This window comes from Oncorhynchus masou, chromosome 31 (genome assembly GCF_036934945.1).
Source record: "Oncorhynchus masou masou isolate Uvic2021 chromosome 31, UVic_Omas_1.1, whole genome shotgun sequence".
NCBI lineage: Eukaryota > Metazoa > Chordata > Actinopteri > Salmoniformes > Salmonidae > Oncorhynchus > Oncorhynchus masou.
Window position 1 is genome coordinate 86,286,717 of NC_088242.1, and position 21,142 is coordinate 86,307,858.

At 43.3% G+C, this 21,142-nt stretch overlaps 1 long non-coding RNA gene across 1 annotated transcript; it reads right to left on the bottom strand.

Moving 5' to 3' along the window:
• Positions 1-4,054: 4,054 nt before the first annotated feature.
• LOC135524664 (uncharacterized) lies at positions 4,055-19,563 on the bottom strand. The gene is made up of 3 exons (XR_010453009.1): positions 19,476-19,563; positions 19,308-19,378; positions 4,055-5,342 (listed from the first exon to the last, which is right to left on the bottom strand). It is a non-coding gene; the product is annotated as an uncharacterized LOC135524664 (long non-coding RNA).
• Positions 19,564-21,142: the final 1,579 nt, after the last annotated feature.

Below are 21,142 nucleotides of genomic sequence, written 5' to 3' on the forward strand. Positions count from 1 at the left end.
TTTACGCTGCTGCTACTCTCTGTTTATTATCTATGCATAGTCACTATAATAACTCTACCTACATGTACATATTACCTCAACTACCTTGACTAACCGGTGCTGCACATTGACTCTATACCAGTAACCCATGTATTTTATTGTTATTTTACTGCTGCTCTTTAATAATTTGTTACTAATATATATATATTTTTTGTATTTTTCTTGAAACTGCATTGTCGGTTAAGGGCTTGTCAGTAAACATTTCACTGTAAGGTTGTATTCGGCACACGTGTAAAATAACATTTGATTTTAATTAAGACATAAGCTTTTTACCTGAATACATGTTTTGTACTCTTGTAGGAATCAGAAACTCCCCATTGCTGACCTATATTTAGCTATAATTGGGCTAATTGCTCGCTAACGAGCAAAGAATATCAACAAATGTGCACCCGCGGCACTCTGATATGAACTGATCTGAAAAGCGCATTCGCTCGCATTCTACCCCCGCCAATATACTCTGCTGCGCTCTGGCTCTCTCAACAACAAAATCATAGACTAAATCATGCAAATATAGATTTGTTTTGGTTTGTAGCATTGAAAAGGGGCTGACATAATGTTTATTCGATCACAGAAAAAACATTGATCTATATAGTGCAAATTAAATGGGGTGTACTCAGCGAAGTTCAATCACGCCTCTCTGCGTGGCGTGATATTTCTTCTGCGCGGCAGTTTAGACTAGAGGGACCATTGCCAGTGAAGTGGCTTCAGCTCGGTTACACAATGTTACACAATTCAGCCAAGTTCCTCCGTTTTGCATGGAAAATGTATTTATTGCATGTTTTTGTACAAAGAATCCCTTTCCTGCTTGTCTGCTGTAAAAATACATGAGGTTGGGTGGTGGAGGTGGGGAGTTGGGGGAGATTGAACAGACTGGACAATTGTCAGCTTCTGACCTCCTAAAGGGTAAAAAGAAAAAGAAAAATTGGTCCCAAAAAACAAAAGTTTGATTCACTGAATTGAGGCCAAGAAGCATAAACTAGCTTCAAAATGGGGTTTATATAGTCCTAACTAACATCTCCCCACTCTCCTTTGCTGACAGACTTTGTAGTGCAAACTCATTCCAATTATACAGACTTTAAGGATTAAAACATGACTGGTATCTGTTTACTACATTCCTCTTATCTGGTAGGACTATTTCTGCAGCTGAACAACATGTCTGCAGCTTCAGACAGACAGGGTTCAGCTGTCGAACACCAAGGGCCCAACCGGTAGAGCAGACCTGCAGGCAGCCAGGCCAGTTGCGTCAGACAACTGTTGTTATTGAGGGGTACTGATAATAACCAGTGTCAGCAGTCACATATTGACATGTTGAGTTGCAGCAAATCAAATCAAATGTATTTGTCACATGTGCCAAATACAACAGGTGGCGACTTTACCGTAAAATGCTTTCTTGTGAGTCTTTTCCCAACATTGCAGAGTTAAAAAAGTATGAACAATTTGCACAAAAAAAGGAAATAGTAACACAATTAAATAACAACAACGAGGCTATATACAATAAGTACTGGTACCGAGTCAATGTGTAGGGGTACGAGGCAATTGAGGTAATTGAGGTAATATGTACATATAGGAAGGGGTAAAAGTGACTCGGCAAATCAGGATAGACAATAAACAGAGTAGCATCGGTGTATGTGAAGAGTGTGAAATAGTGTGAAAGTGTGTCTGTGTGAGTGTGTGGCGTCAATATGCATATATGTGTGGGTTTTATGTGTGTGAGCATATGGAGTGTGTGTGTGTGTGTGTGTGTGTGTGTGTGTGTGTGTGTGTGTGTGTGTGTGTGTGTGTGTGTGTGTGTGTGTGTGTGTGTGTAGTATGTTTGAGTGGTATCCGGTGAGTGTGCATAAAGCCAATGCAAGAGAATCAGTGCAAAAGAACGGGGTCAATGTAAAAAGTCCAGGTACCCATTTTGTTAACTGTTCAGAAGTCTAATGGCTTAGGGGTAGAAGCTGTTCAGGAGCCTTTTGGTCCAAGACTTCACCCTCCGGTGGTGATGTTATTGGAGTCGTGTGTGGCCATCCAGTCGTGGGTGAATAGGGAGTACAGGAGGGGACTAAGAACCCACCCCTGAGCATGTCTCACTACTCATTCATTCTACTCATTATTCATCTACACACGACTGAGTTTGTATCGTATAATCTAAAGCTATGAAAGGGAATATGCCCCTATCTTCAGTGGGGGTTGTAAGGTTGCTAGGGGTTTAGGGGCTATTTAACAAACTACTGTACTTTGTCTGGAACTTTCATCAGAAAAAGCATATTCATCCTCTCAAAGTTTTGCTTGAAATTTCAGGACATTAATGTCACAGCTGCCGACAAACATCTCGTCAAACCACCAGCCAACTAATTCTTTAACATTTGAAATCCTTTAATGAGGCCTTTGTTTCTATTTTCTCCCCAAGCAACCACCAGCTGGCTTCATCCAGATCATCTCCTGGTTTCCATCCTTTCAGCACTTCAGGTTAACGAGGCCACAGGCCAACCCACTCCATCCGTAGTGAAAATGCCATTGCCTCCAATTGGGCTGGCAAATCTTGTGATAGTGACAGAGCCTGTGTGTGTGTGTGTGTTTGTGTGTGTGACTGCTGAGCATGTGTGTGTGTGTGTGTGTGTGTGTACGGTGAGGAGGCAATTGTAAAAGACTGTTATGTCACATGGATAAATAGTCGCATAGCTCCCTGTTCCCTTCCTCCATCCCTCCCCCTATCCCCCTCCCCCTCTCTATCTACAACTCCAATAGTCATGCAGTACATGTCTCTCATCACCACAGCCAATCAGTGAGGGCTGAGCACAAAGGTACTTCCTGCTTAGTCAGAGAAACCAAAATGAATGGGTGAGCTTCCTGACCTCTTCCATAGAACAGCCCAAATGCAGTGACACACACTGTTTATTTGCTGGTGTCCTTATAGAGATGCAGGTTGACCCCATGTGCAGATCTAGGATCAAATTACCCCACTGTATCCTTACCGTGACCATTAGGAGGTAAAATACAAAATCTGAGATCAGTCCATGGGGGCAACAACATATTTCACAAGTACAGTACCATTCAAAAGATTAGACAAACCTACTTATTCTAGGGTTTTTCTTTATTTTTACTATTACTGTTAAACAAATCAAAATATATGTTATATTTGAGATTCTTCAAAGTAGCCACCCTTTGCCTTGACAGCAGCTTTGCATACTCTTGGCATTCTCTCAACCAGCTTCATGAGTTAGTCACCTGGAATGCATTTCAATTAACAAGTGTGCCTTGTTAAAAGTTAAATAGTGGAATTTCTTTCCTTTGTTACATCTACTCCTGTCACGCCCTCTACTGCTCATCCTGTGTCTCCTTGACCTGCCGCCACTCCCCCAGTACTCTCTCCCTCTCTCTCTCGCTCTGTGTGTGATTGTGTGGGTGGATGCCCCAACCCCTCTCGCTCCAGCCTCAGCCTCCGCACCTGGTTTCCTGCAGTCCACCCAAGCTTGCCCTGGCCTGCACTCCATCTTCCCCCTGTGTTTCAATTAATACCTTGGTTACTTGATCCCAGTTTCCTCGTCTGAGTCTGCTCTTGGGTTCCCCTGTTCCACTCTGTGTAACATCCTCCTTAATGCGTTTGAGCCAATCAGTAGTGTTGTGAGAAGGTAGGGGTTTTATACAGAAGAAATCCCTATTTGGTAAAATACCAAGTCCATATTATGGTTCATTTTCCATGATAGTACCCCAAGCAGTGGTCACGTTGAAGTTATTGTGAAGCCAGCAGGCTACACTTGGCAGTGAGATGAATCGGACGGGGTACATACACTCTTAGAAAAATGGGTTCCAAAAGGGTTCTTCACTATTAGAAAAAAGGGTTCCAAAAGGGTTCTTCATTGTCCCTATAGATGAACCTTTTTTGGATCCAGGTAGAATCATTTTGGGTTCCATGTAGAACCCTCTGTAAAAATGGTTCTTTATGGAACCCAAAAGGGTTCTTCTACCTGGAACCAAAAAGGGTTCTTCAAAGGGTTATCCTATGGGGACAGCCGAAGAACCCGAGGTTCTAGATAAAACTTTTTTCTGGGTGTACTCCCAAAGCACGTTGCCTTTCAAATTGGAAACAGCTCACAGACACACACTCAGGACGTAAACGTTTTCCCATCCCATCTCCCATTCAGAAATTCCTCATATCTCCAAGGTTTCTTCAACAAGTGTCCCAAATCTGCTGAATTTACTCACACAGCAAGCAGTTAGCTGAGCTCCAACAGCAATTTCATTGGCTGATAATGGCAATTGGGTTGTTATGGTTAATTCTTCACAGGAATCAGACAGCAACCAGTGGCCCCAAGAATATAAGCAAACGCATGCATGACCAGGACAAAATAAAGAAGTGGTTGTGAGTTTGTATGTGAAAGTGCAGTGCAGTTAATTATTTTTATATTTTATTGATGATATTATGAAGTTATAAATTATGTAAAAATATTTTTAGAGGGCTGACAGAAACACAATTGTTGTTTGGAACATAAACTAGAGTATTCAGCTTTGTGCATATGACCATTTGTATAACAGCTTGTTGTTGAGAGATACATCCAGGAACAAGAGCAGCATTGTCTCAGTTGAAATCAGTGAGTTTGTGAAACAGATGCCACGCATATGAACTTACCACCACTCAACACAAACACTACAACCCCTTCAACTGCAGGCAGTGAGCTCCCTCTATTGTCAACATATGGTAATGGCAACCAGAAATATAATCTTTATTTATTTTTTTGTATTTTTTTCTTTAACTAAGCAAGTCAGTTAAGAACAAATTCTTATTTTCAGTGACAGCCTAGGAACGGTGGGTAAACTGCCTGTTCAATGGCAGAACAACAGATTTGTACCATGTCAGCTCAGGGATTTGAACTTGCAACCTGCTTTTTCACTAAAATACTCAAGAAACATCATGAATACTTTAATAATAGTAAAGATTGTACATGAAATGCTAAGGATAATTTTTGATAGGTTAACAAATATTTGTAATCAAGTAAAATCCATGCAAAGCGAGGGCTGTGTACCATTTCTATAATGCTTTCCTTCATGTCTGGTTCCACACTCATAGTTACTATAGATATTCCAGTCCTTTCCAGACATAGTCCACAGTCCGGTAGTTGTGTACGTGCCATCACTTCCCCTGGATCTCAAAATGGCATTGTTCTCAGGGGTTACCACTGTGTCATTGATCCACCAAATGATGTCCAACAAATGGTGTGTTTTTAAACCACTGAGTATACACACCAGTGTAGGTGAGGCACCAGGTTTGTCCCCAAATGAGGAGAGGATTACTACAGAGGGATTAGAAGGGCTCAAACCTGAGGAGAGAAAGAACATCAACATGCATGACGCTCTCAGGGTGAAAGGTGTTGGAACCAAACACGTTTAGAAATATTTGGAACTCTGTACTACAGTATATCTTGAACAAATGTTATTGAATACAGGCAATTGGGTCGTTCCACGAAATGCGAGCATTTTGTGTCCTTTTGATATTTGAAGTAGAAATTGTGCACCAATATTGAATTTTAAAGCCTGTTATATTATTATCATGCTTGCTCCCACTCCCCCTCTCTGGCGCTCGAGGGCGCCAGGCTGCCCTTCATTACGCACACCTGTCACCATCATTACACGCATCAGCGCTCATTGGACTCACCTGGACTCCTTCATTTTGTTGATTGCCCCTCTATGTCTGTCTGTTCCTCAGTTGTGTTCCCCGTGTCAGCATTATTGTAGTTTACTTTTCGTTGTCCGTGTCTGACACCACTATTGGAAGCATCAGGGAGTCTTTGTTTTTTGTTTTTGTTGGTAACGTTGGGCCCATCAAATCAAATCAAATCAAATTTTATTTGTCACATACACATGGTTAGCAGATGTTAATGCGAGTGTAGCGAAATGCTTGTGCTTCTAGTTCTGACAATGCAGTAATAACCAACAAGTAATCTAACTAACAATTCCAAAACTACTGTCTTATACACACAAGTGTAGGGGGATAAAGAATATGTACATAAAGATATATGAATGAGTGATGGTACAGAGCGGCATAGGCAAGATACAGTAGATGGTATCGAGTACAGTATATACATATGAGATGAATATGTAAACAAAGTGGCATAGTTAAAGTGGCTAGTGATACATGTATTACATAAAGATGCAGTAGATGATATAGAGTACAGTATATATGTATACATATGAGATGAATAATGTAGGGTATGTAAACATTATATTAGGTAGCATTGTTTAAAGTGGCTAGTCATATATTTTACATCATTTCCCATCAATTCCCATTATTAAAGTGGCTGGAGTTGAGTCAGTGTGTTAGCTGCAGCCACTCAATGTTAGTGGTGGCTGTTTAACAGTCTGATGGCCTTGAGATAGAAGCTGTTTTTCAGTCTCTCGGTCCCAGCTTTGATGCACCTGTACTGACCTCGCCTTCTGGATGATAGCGGAGCGAACAGGCAGTGGCTCGGGTGGTTGTTGTCCTTGATGATCTTTATGGCCTTCCTGTGACATCGGGTGGTGTAGGTGTCCTGGAGGGCAGGTAGTTTGTCCCCGGTGATGCGCTGTGCAGACCTCACTACCCTCTGGAGAGCCTTACGGTTGTGGGCGGAGCAGTTGCCGTACCAGGCGGTGATACAGCCCGCCAGGATGCTCTCGATTGTGCATCTGTAGAAGTTTGAGAGTGCTTTTGGTGACAAGCCAAATTTCTTCAGCCTCCTGAGGTTGCGCTGCTGCGCCTTCTTCACAATGCTATCTGTGTGGGTGGACCAATTCAGTTTGTCTGTGATGTGTATGCCGAGGAACTTAAAACTTACTACCCTCTCCACTACTGTTCCATCGATGTGGATAGGGGGGTGTTCCCTCTGCTGTTTCCTGAAGTCCACAATCATCTCCTTAGTTTTGTTGACGTTGAGTGTGAGGTTATTTTCCTGACACCACACTCTGAGGGCCCTCACTTCCTCCCTGTAGGCCGTCTCATCACTGTTGGTAATCAAGCCTACCACTGTTGTGTCGTCCGCAAACTTGATGATTGAGTTGGAGGCGTGCGTGGCCACGCAGTCGTGGGTGAACAGGGAGTACAGGAGAAGGCTCAGAACACACCCTTGTGGGGCCCCAGTGTTGAGGATCAGCGGGGTGGAGATGTTGTTGCCTACCCTCACCACCTGGGGGCGGCCCGTCAGGAAGTCCAGTACCCAGTTGCACAGGGTGGGGTCGAGACCCAGGGTCTCGAGCTTGATGACGAGCTTGGAGGGTACTGTGGTGTTAAATGCCGAGCTGTAGTCGATGAACAGCATTCTCACATAGGTATTCCTCTTGTCCAGATGGGTTAGGGCAGTGTGCAGTGTGGTTGAGATTGCATCGTCTGTGGACCTATTTGGGCGGTAAGCAAATTGGAGTGGGTCTAGGGTGTCAGGTAGGGTGGAGGTGATATGGTCTCTCAAAGCACTTCATGATGACGGAAGTGAGTGCTAAGGGGTGGTAGTCGTTTAGCTCAGTTACCTTAGCTTTCTTGGGAACAGGAACAATGGTGGCCCTCTTGAAGCATGTGGGAACAGCAGACTGGGATAGGGATTGATTGAATATGTCCGTAAACACACCAGCCAGCTGGTCTGCGCATGCTCTGAGGGCGCGGCTGGGGATGCCGTCTGGGCCTGCAGCCTTGCGAGGGTTAACACGTTTAAATGTTTTACTCACCTCGGCTGCAGTGAAGGAGAGGCCACATGTTTTGGTTGCAGGCCGTGTCAGTGGCACTGTATTGTCCTCAGAGCGGGCAAAAAAGTTATTTAGTCTGCCTGGGAGCAAGACATCCTGGTTTTATTTTTGTAATCCGTGATTGACTGTAGACCCTGCCACATACCTCTTGTGTCTGAGCCGTTGAATTGAGATTCTACTTTGTCTCTATACTGACGCTTAGCTTGTTTGATTGCCTTGCGGAGGGAATAGCTACACTGTTTGTATTCGGTCATGTTTCCGGTCACCTTGCCCTGATTAAAAGCAGTGGTTCGCGCTTTCAGTTTCAAGCGAATGCTGCCATCAATCCACGGTTTCTGGTTTGGGAATGTTTTAATAGTTGCTACGGGAACGACATCTTCAACGCACATTCTAATGAACTCGCACACCGAATCAGCGTATTCGTCAATGTTGTTGTCTGACGCAATACGAAACATATCCCAGTCCACGTGATGGAAGCAGTCTTGGAGTGTGGAATCAGATTGGTCGGACCAGTGTTGGACAGACCTCAGCGTGGGAGCTTCTTGTTTTAGTTTCTGTCTGTAGGCAGGGATCAACAAAATGGAGTCGTGGTCAGCTTTTCCGAAAGGAGGGCGGGGCAGGGCCTTATATGCGTCACGGAAGTTAGAATAGCAATGATCCAAGGTTTTGCCAGCCCTGGTTGTGTAATCGATATGCTGATACAATTTAGGGAGTCTTGTTTTCAGATTAGTCTTGTTAAAATCCCCAGCTCCAATGAATGCAGCCTTAGGATGTATGGATTCCAGTTTGCAAAGAGTCAAATAAAGTTCGTTCAGAGCCATCGATGTGTCTGCATGGGGGGGAATATATACGGCTGTGATTATAATCAAAGAGAATTCCCTTGGTAGATAATGCGATCAACATTTGATTGTGAGGAATTCTAAATCAGGTGAACAGAAGGACTTGAGTTCCTGTATGTTGTTGTGGCCACACCACTTCTCGTTAGCCATAAGGCATACGCCCCCGCCCCTCTTCTTACCAGAAAGATGTTTGTTTCTGTCGGCGCGATGCGTGGAGAAACCAGCTGCCTGCACCGACTCCGATAGCGTCTCTCCAGTGAGCCAAGTTTCCGTGAAGCAAAGAGCGTTACAGTCCCTGATGTCCCTCTGGAATGCTACCCTTGCTCGGATTTCATCAACCTTGTTGTCAAGAGACTGGACATTGGCGAGTAGTATGCTCAGGAGTGGCGCACGATGTGCCTGTCTCCGGAGCCTGACCAGAAGACCGCTTCGTTTGCCTTATTTACGACGTCGTTGTTTTGGGTCGCAGGCTGGGATCCATTCCGTTGTCCTGGGTGGAAGGCAGAACACAGGATCCGCTCCGGGAAAGTCATATTCTTGGTCGTACTAATGGTGAGTTGACGCTGCTCTTATATTCAGTAGTTCTTCTCGACTGTATGTAATGAAACCTAAGATGACCTGGGGTACCAATGTAATAACACGTAAAAAAAACAAAAAACTGCATAGTTTCCTAGGAACGCGAAGCAAGACGGCCATCTCTGTCGGCGCCGGAAGTCAATACCATCGCCGATGGAACCGGGGGTGCCTCAGCCGTTTCGTCAGGCTTTCACGCCTCACCCGGCCAGTCGGCTTCCACGCTGGCTCGTTAGGCTTCCATGCCTTAGCTGGCTCGTTAGGCTTCCACGCCTTAGCTGGCTCGAGACGTTTTCTTGCCTCGGTTGGCTCGGCAGGCGTCCATCCCACGTCATGCCTCAGCCGGCTCGTCGGGCTCCCACGCCTCAGCCGTTTCGTCAGGCTTTCACACCTCACCCGGCCCGTCGGCTTCCACGCCTCGGCTGGCTCATCGGGCTTCTACGCCTCAGCCGGCTAGTCCAGCACCCATGCCTCGGCCAGCCCGTCAGGCTCGCCCAGTTGGGACGCCGGCTGAACTGTCACACCTGCTCCCGCTCCGCCTCTCTGGCGCTCAAGGGTGCCAGGCTTCCCTTCATTATGCACACCTGTCACCAGCATCAGTGCTCATTGGACTCACCTGGACTCCTTCAAAATTTGTGGATTGCCCCTCTATATCTGTCTGTTCCTCAGTTGGTTCCCTGTGTCAGCATTATTGTTGTTTATGTTTCCCCTGTCCAGACGCTGTCTGTGTTCTGTTTCATGTCTGTGTTTTTATTAAATGTTCCCTACCTGTTATTGCTTCTCTTCTCCTCCATCTGTCCTTAAAATTATAGTAAATTAAGTAAATAAATAAATAAAGTTTCAAAACTCAGCATCAACCCTGTGTAACCTTGGACTATTTTAACCCACTTCACCCAAACTTTCTCCAAGTTTCCTAGTTAATATATTGCTTTCACAAAGCCATATCTGAAGATGATTATTTATTATTGTTATGATTCATTTACATCCACCCCTCATTTTAAGGTCATCCCTGTTACGTGAACTGAGCTTTTGTTTTTTAATACGGTGAAACTATTCCTTTAACTATTCCTTTTTCACAAGAAACATTGAACATATAATTGTCCAATCATAGTGTAAAAGCAGCTGAGTTGGTTCTGCTCTTTTTTGGCAATTGTCTGGTGTCGTGGGGGAAAACTGAGCAGGTCGAGCATAACACATCAACCCTGTTACCCATAGATAGACAGGCTAGACATGTTTTTAACAAAAACATTGTTGATGGTAAAGCTTGCATGCAAATGCCACTCCCTGTTTCACACAACAAGCTTTCAATCCCACCTGTCACAAGGGGATTTATGGCTGATTTCAGATGAAATCCTCAACCGTGTCACAGTTAAAGTTGTTACTTTATTTGGCACTTAATAGAGAGCAAAAGTAATGGTGTATTTTTGTAGACACTTTTCCTATGAATTGCCCCCATAGGAATGACTGAACTAACCAGAGGTAAATCATGTCCAGAGTCTAGGACTTCAAGCTGTCGAGTTTTATTGCCATTTACTATTGTAATTTATGAAAATTAACAGGTGCTGTTGCCTAGTCACTTTACCTCTACCTGTACCTATATGTACAGTACATATCTACCTCAATTACCTCGTACCCCTGCACATCGACTCGGTACTGGTACTCCCTGTATATAGCAATGTTATTTTCTACTCCCTGTATGTAGCCATGTTATTTTCTACTCCCTGTATGTAGCCATGTTATTTTCTACTCCCTGTATGTAGCCATGTTATTTTATACTTCCTGTACAAAGCCATGCTATTTTTTGCTTCCTGTATATAGATAGCCATGTTATTTTCTACACCCTGTATGTAGCCATGTTATTTTCTACTCCCTATAGATAGCCATGTTATTTTCTACTCCCTATATATAGCCATGTTATTTTCTACACCCTATAGATAGCCATGTTATTTTCTCCTCTCTATAGAAATCCATGTTATTTTCTACTCCCTGTATGTAGCCATGTTATTTTATACTTCCTGTACAAAGCCACGCTATTTTTTACTTCCTGTATATAGATAGCCATGTTATTTTCTCCTCTCTATATATAGCCGTGTCATTTTCTACTCACTATAGATAGCCATGTTATTTTCTACTCCCTATATATAGCCATGTTATTTTCTACTCCCTATAGATAGCCATGTTATTTTCAACTCCCTATAGATAGCCATGTTATTTTCTACTCACTATATATAGCCATGTTATTTTCGACTCCCTATCGATAGCCATGTTATTTTCTCCTCTCTATAGATAGCCATGTTATTTTCTCCTCTCTATATATAGCCATGTTATTTTCTACTCCCTATAGATAGCCATGTTATTTTATACTCCCTGTATATAGATAGCCATGTTATTTTCACCTCTCTATATATAGCCATGTTATTTTCACCTCTTTATATACAGCCATGTTATTTTCACCACTCTATATATTGCCATGTTATTTTTTACTCCCTGTATATAGATAGCCATGCTATTTTCTACTCCCTGTATATAGATAGTCATGTTATTTTTTACTCCCTGTATATAGATAGCCATGCTATTTTCTACTCCCTGTATATAGATAGCCATGTTATTTTCTACTCCCTGTATATAGATAGCCATGTTATTTTATACTCCCTGTATATAGATAGCCATGCTATTTTCTACTCCCTGTATATAGATAGCCATGTTATTTTCTACTCCCTGTATGTAGATAGCCATGTTATTTTCTACTCCCTGTATATAGATAGCCATGTTATTTTCTACTCCCTGTATATAGCCATGTTATTTTTCACTCCCTATCAATAGCCATGTTATTTTCTGTTCCCTGTATATAGCCATGTTACTTTTTACTCCCTATCAATAGCCATGTTATTTTCTGTTCCCTGTATATAGCCATGTTAATTTCTGTTACCTGTATATAGCCAGGTTACTTTCTGTTCCCTGTATATAGCCATGTTATTTTCTGTTCCTGTATATAGCCATGTTACTTTTTACTCCCTATCAATAGCCATGTTAGTTTCTGTTCCCTGTATATAGCCATGTTAGTTTCTGTTCCCTGTATATAGCCATGTTAGTTTCTGTTCCCTGTATATAGCCATGTTACTTTCTGTTCCCTGTATATAGCCATGTTACTTTCTGTTCCCTGTATATAGCCATGTTATTTTCTGTTCCCTGTATATAGCCATGTTACTTTCTGTTCCCTGTAATATAGCCATGTTATTTTCTGTTCCCTGTATATAGCCATGTTATTTTCTACTTCCTGTATATAGCCATGTTACTTTCTGTTCCCTGTATATAGCCATGTTATTTTCTGTTCCCTGTATATAGCCATGTTACTTTTTACTCCCTATCAATAGCCATGTTAGTTTCTGTTCCCTGTATATAGCCATGTTATTTTCTGTTCCCTGTATATAGCCATGTTACTTTTTACTCCCTATCAATAGCCATGTTAGTTTCTGTTCCCTGTATATAGCCATGTTAGTTTCTGTTCCCTGTATATAGCCATGTTAGTTTCTGTTCCCTGTATATAGCCATGTTACTTTCTGTTCCCTGTATATAGCCATGTTATTTTCTGTTCCCTGTATATAGCCATGTTATTTTCTACTTCCTGTATATAGCCATGTTACTTTCTGTTCCCTGTATATAGCCATGTTATTTTCTACTTCCTGTATATATCCATGTTATTTTTTACCTCCTATCAATAGCCATGTTATTTTATGTTCCCTGTATATAGCCATGTTATTTTCTGTTCCCTGTATATAGCCATGTTACTTTCTGTTCCCTGTATATAGCCATGTTATTTTCTGTTCCCTGTATATAGCCATGTTATTTTCTGTTCCCTGTATATAGCCATGTTACTTTCTGTTCCCTGTATATAGCCGTGTTATTTTTTACTCCCTATCAATAGCCATGTTAGTTTCTGTTCCCTGTATATAGCCATGTTACTTTCTGTTCCCTGCATATAGCCATGTTATTTTTTACCTCCTATCAATAGCCATGTTATTTTCTGTTCCCTGTATATAGCCATGTTATTTTCTGTTCCCTGTATATAGCCATATTATTTTCTGTTCCCTGTATAGAGCCATGTTTCCGGTTCCGGTTCCGGGTTGGAGCGAGCGGTCGCATCTACACTTCGGTCCGCAGGTAGTATAACTTTTCGCAGGTAGTATAACTTTTCATTACATTTCATTATAGTACAACGGTTTGATTTGTCTAATCTTAGCAATTTCTTCTTAGCTAGCTACATAGCCGTCTTTGTATCAAAGATAATTGCGTAATTATCGTATTTCGTCGTCCTAACGTAGTCTACACTGCTTTCTGCCCAGCAGCTAGCTAACGTCCACTAGCACAGCAGCTAGCTAACGTCCACTAGCACTGTAGAAACTATTACACTCAACGACTCGATTAGTGTAGTGTTAGCTAGCTACATAGTTGTCTTTGCTGTCTTCGTATCCAAGGTAATTGTGTAGTTTAGAGTGTGTAGACTTAGAGTGATTATCTTAATTTACCGAGGTTAGCTAGCCAGCTATTTGTCGTCCTTAACGTAGGAGTCACTGCTAGCTAGCTAGCCAACAGCTAGCCAACGTCTTCCGAATTGAACTTCAACAACCCGGTCAACATTCCGCCTCGCTCCACAGGTAGTATCACATTTTCATTTCACTTCATTACAGTACAACGGTTTGATTTGTTTGATCGTAGCTAGCTAGCTACATAGCCGTCTTTGTATCTAAGACAATTGTGTAGTCTGGAGCGATTTTCTAGGTTAGCTAGCCAGCTATTGTCGTTCTTTTAACGTAACGTTACGTATTCAACACTGCTAGCTAGCCAGCTAGCCCCGAATAGCAGCACTGTAGAAACTATTACACTCGACGGAACGACTTGATTAGTGTAGTGTCAACAACGTAGCCACTGCCAGCTAGCCTACTCCAGCAGTACTGTATCATTTCAATCATTTTAGTCAATAAGATTCTTGCTACGTAAGCTTAACGTTCTGAACATTCGATAAGTGTAGTCCACTTGTCATTCCAATCTCCTTTGCATTAGCGTAGCCTCTTCTGTAGCCTGTCAACTATGTGTCTATCTATCCCTGTTCTCTCCTCTCTGCACAGACCATACAAACGCTCCACACCGCGTGGCCGCGGCCACCCTAATCTGGTGGTCCCAGCGCGCACGACCCACGTGGAGTTCCAGGTCTCCGGTAGCCTCTGGAACTGCCGATCTGCGGCCAACAAGGCAGAGTTCATCTCAGCCTATGCCTCCCTCCAGTCCCTCGACTTCTTGGCACTGACGGAAACATGGATCACCACAGACAACACTGCTACTCCTACTGCTCTCTCTTCGTCCGCCCACGTGTTCTCGCACACCCCGAGAGCTTCTGGTCAGCGGGGTGGTGGCACCGGGATCCTCATCTCTCCCAAGTGGTCATTCTCTCTTTCTCCCCTTACCCATCTGTCTATCGCCTCCTTTGAATTCCATGCTGTCACAGTTACCAGCCCTTTCAAGCTTAACATCCTTATCATTTATCGCCCTCCAGGTTCCCTCGGAGAGTTCATCAATGAGCTTGATGCCTTGATAAGCTCCTTTCCTGAGGACGGCTCACCTCTCACAGTCCTGGGCGACTTTAACCTCCCCACGTCTACCTTTGACTCATTCCTCTCTGCCTCCTTCTTTCCACTCCTCTCCTCTTTTGACCTCACCCTCTCACCTTCCCCCTACTCACAAGGCAGGCAATACGCTCGACCTCATCTTTACTAGATGCTGTTCTTCCACTAACCTCATTGCAACTCCCCTCCAAGTCTCCGACCACTACCTTGTATCCTTTTCCCTCTCGCTCTCATCCAACACTTCCCACACTGCCCCTACTCGGATGGTATCGCGCCGTCCCAACCTTCGCTCTCTCTCCCCCGCTACTCTCTCCTCTTCCATCCTATCATCTCTTCCCTCTGATCATACCTTCTCCAACCTATCTCCTGATTCTGCCTCCTCAACCCTCCTCTCTTCCCTTTCTGCATCCTTTGACTCTCTATGTCCCCTATCCTCCAGGCCGGCTCGGTCCTCCCCTCCCGCTCCGTGGCTCGACGACTCATTGCGAGCTCACAGAACAGTGCTCCGGGCAGCCGAGCGGAAATGGAGGAAAACTCGCCTCCCTGCGGACCTGGCATCCTTTCACTCCCTCCTCTCTACATTTTCCTCCTCTGTCTCTGCTGCTAAAGCCACGTTCTTCCACTCTAAATTCCAAGCATCTGCCTCTAACCCTAGGAAGCTCTTTGCCACCTTCTCCTCCCTCCTGAATCCCCCCCCCCCCCTCCCTCTCTGCAGATGACTTCGTCAACCATTTTGAAAAGAAGGTCGACGACATCCGATCCTCGTTTGCTAAGTCAAACGACACCGCTGGTTCTGCTCACACTGCCCTACCCTGTGCTCTGACCTCTTTCTCCCCTCTCTCTCCAGATGAAATCTCGCTTCTTGTGACGGCCGGCCGCCCAACAACCTGCCCGCTTGACCCTATCCCCTCCTCTCTTCTCCAGACCATTTCCGGAGACCTTCTCCCTTACCTCACCTCGCTCATCAACTCATCCCTGACCGCTGGCTACGTCCCTTCCGTCTTCAAGAGAGCGAGAGTTGCACCCCTTCTGAAAAAACCTACACTCGATCCCTCCGATGTCAACAACTACAGACCAGTATCCCTTCTTTCTTTTCTCTCCAAAACTCTTGAACGTGCCGTCCTTGGCCAGCTCTCCCGCTATCTCTCTCAGAATGACCTTCTTGATCCAAATCAGTCAGGTTTCAAGACTAGTCATTCAACTGAGACTGCTCTTCTCTGTATCACGGAGGCGCTCCGCACTGCTAAAGCTAACTCTCTCTCCTCTGCTCTCATCCTTCTAGACCTATCGGCTGCCTTCGACACTGTGAACCATCAGATCCTCCTCTCCACCCTATCCGAGTTGGGCATCTCCGGTGCGGCCCACGCTTGGATTGCGTCCTACCTGACAGGTCGCTCCTACCAGGTGGCGTGGCGAGAATCTGTCTCCTCGCCACGCGCTCTCACCACTGGTGTCCCCCAGGGCTCTGTTCTAGGCCCTCTCCTATTCTCGCTATACACCAAGTCACTTGGCTCTGTCATAACCTCACATGGTCTCTCCTATCATTGCTATGCAGACGACACACAATTAATCTTCTCCTTTCCCCCTTCTGATGACCAGGTGGCGAATCGCATCTCTGCATGTCTGGCAGACATATCAGTGTGGATGACGGATCACCACCTCAAGCTGAACCTCGGCAAGACGGAGCTGCTCTTCCTCCCGGGGAAGGACTGCCCGTTCCATGATCTCGCCATCACGGTTGACAACTCCATTGTTTCCTCCTCCCAGAGCGCTAAGAACCTTGGCGTGATCCTGGACAACACCCTGTCGTTCTCAACTAACATCAGGCGGTGGCCCGTTCCTGTAGGTTCATGCTCTACAACATCCGCAGAGTACGCCCCTGCCTCACACAGGAAGCGGCGCAGGTCCTAATCCAGGCACTTGTCATCTCCCGTCTGGATTACTGCAACTCGCCGTTGGCTGGGCTCCCTGCCTGTGCCATTAAACCCCTACAACTCATCCAGAACGTCGCAGCCCGTCTGGTGTTCAACCTTCCCAAGTTCTCTCACGTCACCCCGCTCCTCCGCTCTCTCCACTGGCTTCCAGTTGAAGCTCGCATCCGCTACAAGACCATGGTGCTTGCCTACGGAGCTGTGAGGGGAACGGCACCGCAGTACCTCCAGGCTCTGATCAGGCCCTACACCCAAACAAGGGCACTGCGTTCATCCACCTCTGGCCTGCTCGCCTCCCTACCACTGAGGAAGTACAGTTCCCGCTCAGCCCAGTCAAAACTGTTCGCTGCTCTGGCCCCCAATGGTGGAACAAACTCCCTCACGACGCCAGGACAGCGGAGTCAATCACCACCTTCCGGAGACACCTGAAACCCCACCTCTTCAAGGAATACCTAGGATAGGATAAAGCAATCCTTCTCACCCCCCCCCTTAAATGATTTAGATGCACTATTGTAAAGTGGCTGTTCCACTGATGTCAGAAGGTGAATTCACCAATTTGTAAGTCGCTCTGGATAAGAGCGTCTGCTAAATGACTTAAATGTAAATGTAAATGTAAATGTTATTTTCTGTTCCCTGTATATAGCCATGTTATTTTCTGTTCCCTGTATATAGACATGTTACTTTCTGTTCCCTGTATATAGCCATGTTATTTTTTACCTCCTATCAATAGCCATGTTATTTTCTGTTCTCTGTATATAGCCATGTTATTTTCTGTTCCCTGTATATAGCCATGTTATTTTCTGTTCCCTGTATATAGCCATGTTACTTTCTGTTCCCTGTATATAGCCATGTTATTTTTTACCTCCTATCAATAGCCATGTTATTTTATGTTCCCTGTATATAGCCATGTTATTTTCTGTTCCCTGTATATAGCCATGTTATTTTCTGTTCCCTGTATATAGCCATGTTACTTTCTGTTCCCTGTATATAGCCATGTTATTTTCTGTTCCCTGTATATAGCCATGTTATTTTCTACTTCCTGTATATAGCCATGTTACTTTCTGTTCCCTGTATATAGCCATGTTATTTTCTACTTCCTGTATATAGCCATGTTATTTTTTACCTCCTATCAATAGCCATGTTATTTTCTGTTCCCTGTATATAGCCATGTTACTTTCTGTTCCCTGTATATAGCCATGTTATTTTCTGTTCCCTGTATATAGCCATGTTATTTTCTACTTCCTGTATATAGCCATGTTATTTTTTACCTCCTATCAATAGCCATGTTATTTTCTGTTCCCTGTATATAGTCATGTTACTTTTTACTTCCTATCAATAGCCATGTTATTTTCTGTTCCCTGTATATAGCCATGTTATTTTCTGTTCCCTGTATATAGCCATGTTACTTTCTGTTCCCTGTATATAGCCATGTTATTTTCTGTTCCCTGTATATAGCCATGTTACTTTCTGTTCCCTGTATATAGCCGTGTTATTTTGTACTCCCTATCAATAGCCATGTCACTTTCTGTTCCCTGTATATAGCCATGTTACTTTCTGTTCCCTGTATATAGCCATGTTATTTTTTACCTCCTATCAATAGCCATGTTATTTTCTGTTCCCTGTATAGAGCCATGTTATTTTCTGTTCCCTTTATATAGCCATGTTATTTTCTGTTCCCTGTATATAGCCATGTTATTTTCTGTTCCCTGTATATAGCCATGTTACTTTCTGTTCCCTGTATATAGACATGTTATTTTTTACCTCCTATCAATAGCCATGTTATTTTCTGTTCCCTGTATATAGCCATGTTACTTTCTGTTCCCTGTATATAGCCGTGTTATTTTGTACTCCCTATCAATAGCCATGTCACTTTCTGTTCCCTGTATATAGCCATGTTACTTTCTGTTCCCTGTATATAGCCATGTTATTTTTTACCTCCTATCAATAGCCATGTTATTTTCTGTTCCCTGTATAGAGCCATGTTATTTTCTGTTCCCTTTATATAGCCATGTTATTTTCTGTTCCCTGTATATAGCCATGTTATTTTCTGTTCCCTGTATATAGCCATGTTACTTTCTGTTCCCTGTATATAGACATGTTATTTTTTACCTCCTATCAATAGCCATGTTATTTTCTGTTTCCTGTATATAGCCATGTTACTTTCTGTTCCCTGTATATAGCCATGTTATTTTCTACTTCCTGTATATAGCCATGTTATTTTCTACTTCCTGTATTTAGCCATGTTATTTTGTACTCATTGTTATTTGTTAATCACTGTATATTTATTCCTTGTGTCGCTTTTTAAATTTGTTATTAAATGTTTTACCTTAGCTTTAACTCTGCATTGTTGGACATTGACCCATAAGTAAGCATTTCACTGTTAGTCTACACCTGTTGTCTGCAAACCATGTGACAATTGATTTGAGTGGCTCTTTATGACAGAATGTTAAAAGGACTTGCAATCAAACATTTTTTGGAACACTTCTCAAAAAGCACCGAATTGGTGGAACGACCCAATTGTGGCCTGCGTTGTGGGAGAATGTGTCCAAAAACAATTCACCTATATATTTACATTTTATTAATGCAAAAGGGATTTAATTCTAGCCTACCTTCAATAAAGAGTTGGATCCCTCTACTGAATACCACTTCTCTTTGAGAAGACTTGCTCCCATGTACACACCTAAGGAAAAACATGACCATAATTATCATCAGAACACTGCAAAAGTCCACATAGTACCTACAATGCAATCTGGATTGAAAGTTGAGCTGAAAGTTACCCCAGTAGTAGTAAAGTGAAACACAGTCCTCGTGCTCTGTTCATTCTGTCTGTTTCAGTTGGTGCTCTGGAGAGAAAAGCCCACCTGCTGTGAGTCCCTTATTGGTGTCTTGTCCTCCTAGTATCATACAGCTCTCTCCTCTCACATGGACTTCTACTGCAGGGAAAGATAGTTTTTCACCTCAGGTTTTTATTTCAGCATTTAGCCCAATCCTGCTAAGAACTGTCAGTTAATCACTAATTAGGAGAATATCAATAAATGATACAGTCATATGGCTATCTCCTCTAAAGATACAGACTTTCTCACAACTAAGTTGGTCTAGAGGAGGGACACCGGTGCAAAGAGGAAATGTTGTGAAAAACTATCTGGGTGGAACATGAGTTTTTTTTCCCAAGGCACGTGTTGTCCCCCTCTATTGCAGGCTCAAAACAAGTAGATCAGTTATTCAGTTTGAAGGAGTATAGAAAAACAAGAAGAACTGGCACGAGTGGTTGTGTCTGAAACAAATGTAGACTCATGTACGACTTCTCCAGTTCTGCCCACTCTGGAGTATTTGGGGGATTCTGACAATGAGGATTGTCTGTGATAAAAACCACAAGCGGCTTACCTTTACTTCTCCCTTTGCCATTATACTGTTAGTCAACCCACGAGAAATATTCACTCTCAGAACATGGCAATAACAAAACAACAACATCAACCTGAGAGTTTATTAGGAGTTGCTTTGGAAGGCCATTACAGAGTACCTTATACAGATGCAGGATTTTAATTTGAGCCAGTTTGCTACAACAGAAAAATAATCCTGTAGCAACTGGAAATATGAATTATTATGTGGATTGTAATTAAAGGATATTTTCGGTAGGGGTTGACAATTCTTTTTTTTACGGCAAATCAGTCAGAAATGTTAAAGTGGAAATTACAAGCCTTAGAAGCCTTTTTAAACATTGAATAAACGACAAGTTTGTATTTCCTGCTGTGCAGGAAAATACTCAGCAACAAAAGAGTTATCAAATTAAGATCCTACATCTGCAGATACAGTACAATGTTATTACATAGTATACCTTACATTCATCTCTACAAATCAGTTGTTGTTTCTCTCAAGTCCTTCTGTAGGTCCACAGTAATAAACTGCCATGTCATTCTCTTTAGATCCATGGATCACTAACTGCTGCTGGTGAAATGGGCCGCTATCGTTGGTCTGGACAGTGAACATGTTGGGATGGAAGCCTTGACGTAGAGCAGATGGGAGGTGTTGGTCAGGGGGTAGCTCAGTACTATCTCAATCCTCTCTCCTGTACTTTGCCTGTACCAGCTTACAGTGGCCAATCTACAGTTAGTGGACAGAAGGCAGTCCAGAATGGCATCCTCCCCCACTTTCACTGATAAGCTCTTCAGTGATACACCCAGGGATTCTCCCAAATGTAGACCTGTAGAAGTCATAACAGAATGTCAAAGAAGGCAAGTCATATAGGCCTAAAGACAGTGGCCCGATCTACAAACAACCCATAGTTCTCGAATCAATTCTGTTTCAAAAATGCATTACATTTCATAATGTCTTAATATGCCTACTGAACTTCCACAGAGACATAATGTCACAATTACTGAATGGTTGTAGGGTCCTGTATCCGACAGTAAGGCGTTTAAACACTCAATCTGGTTATTTCAAAATA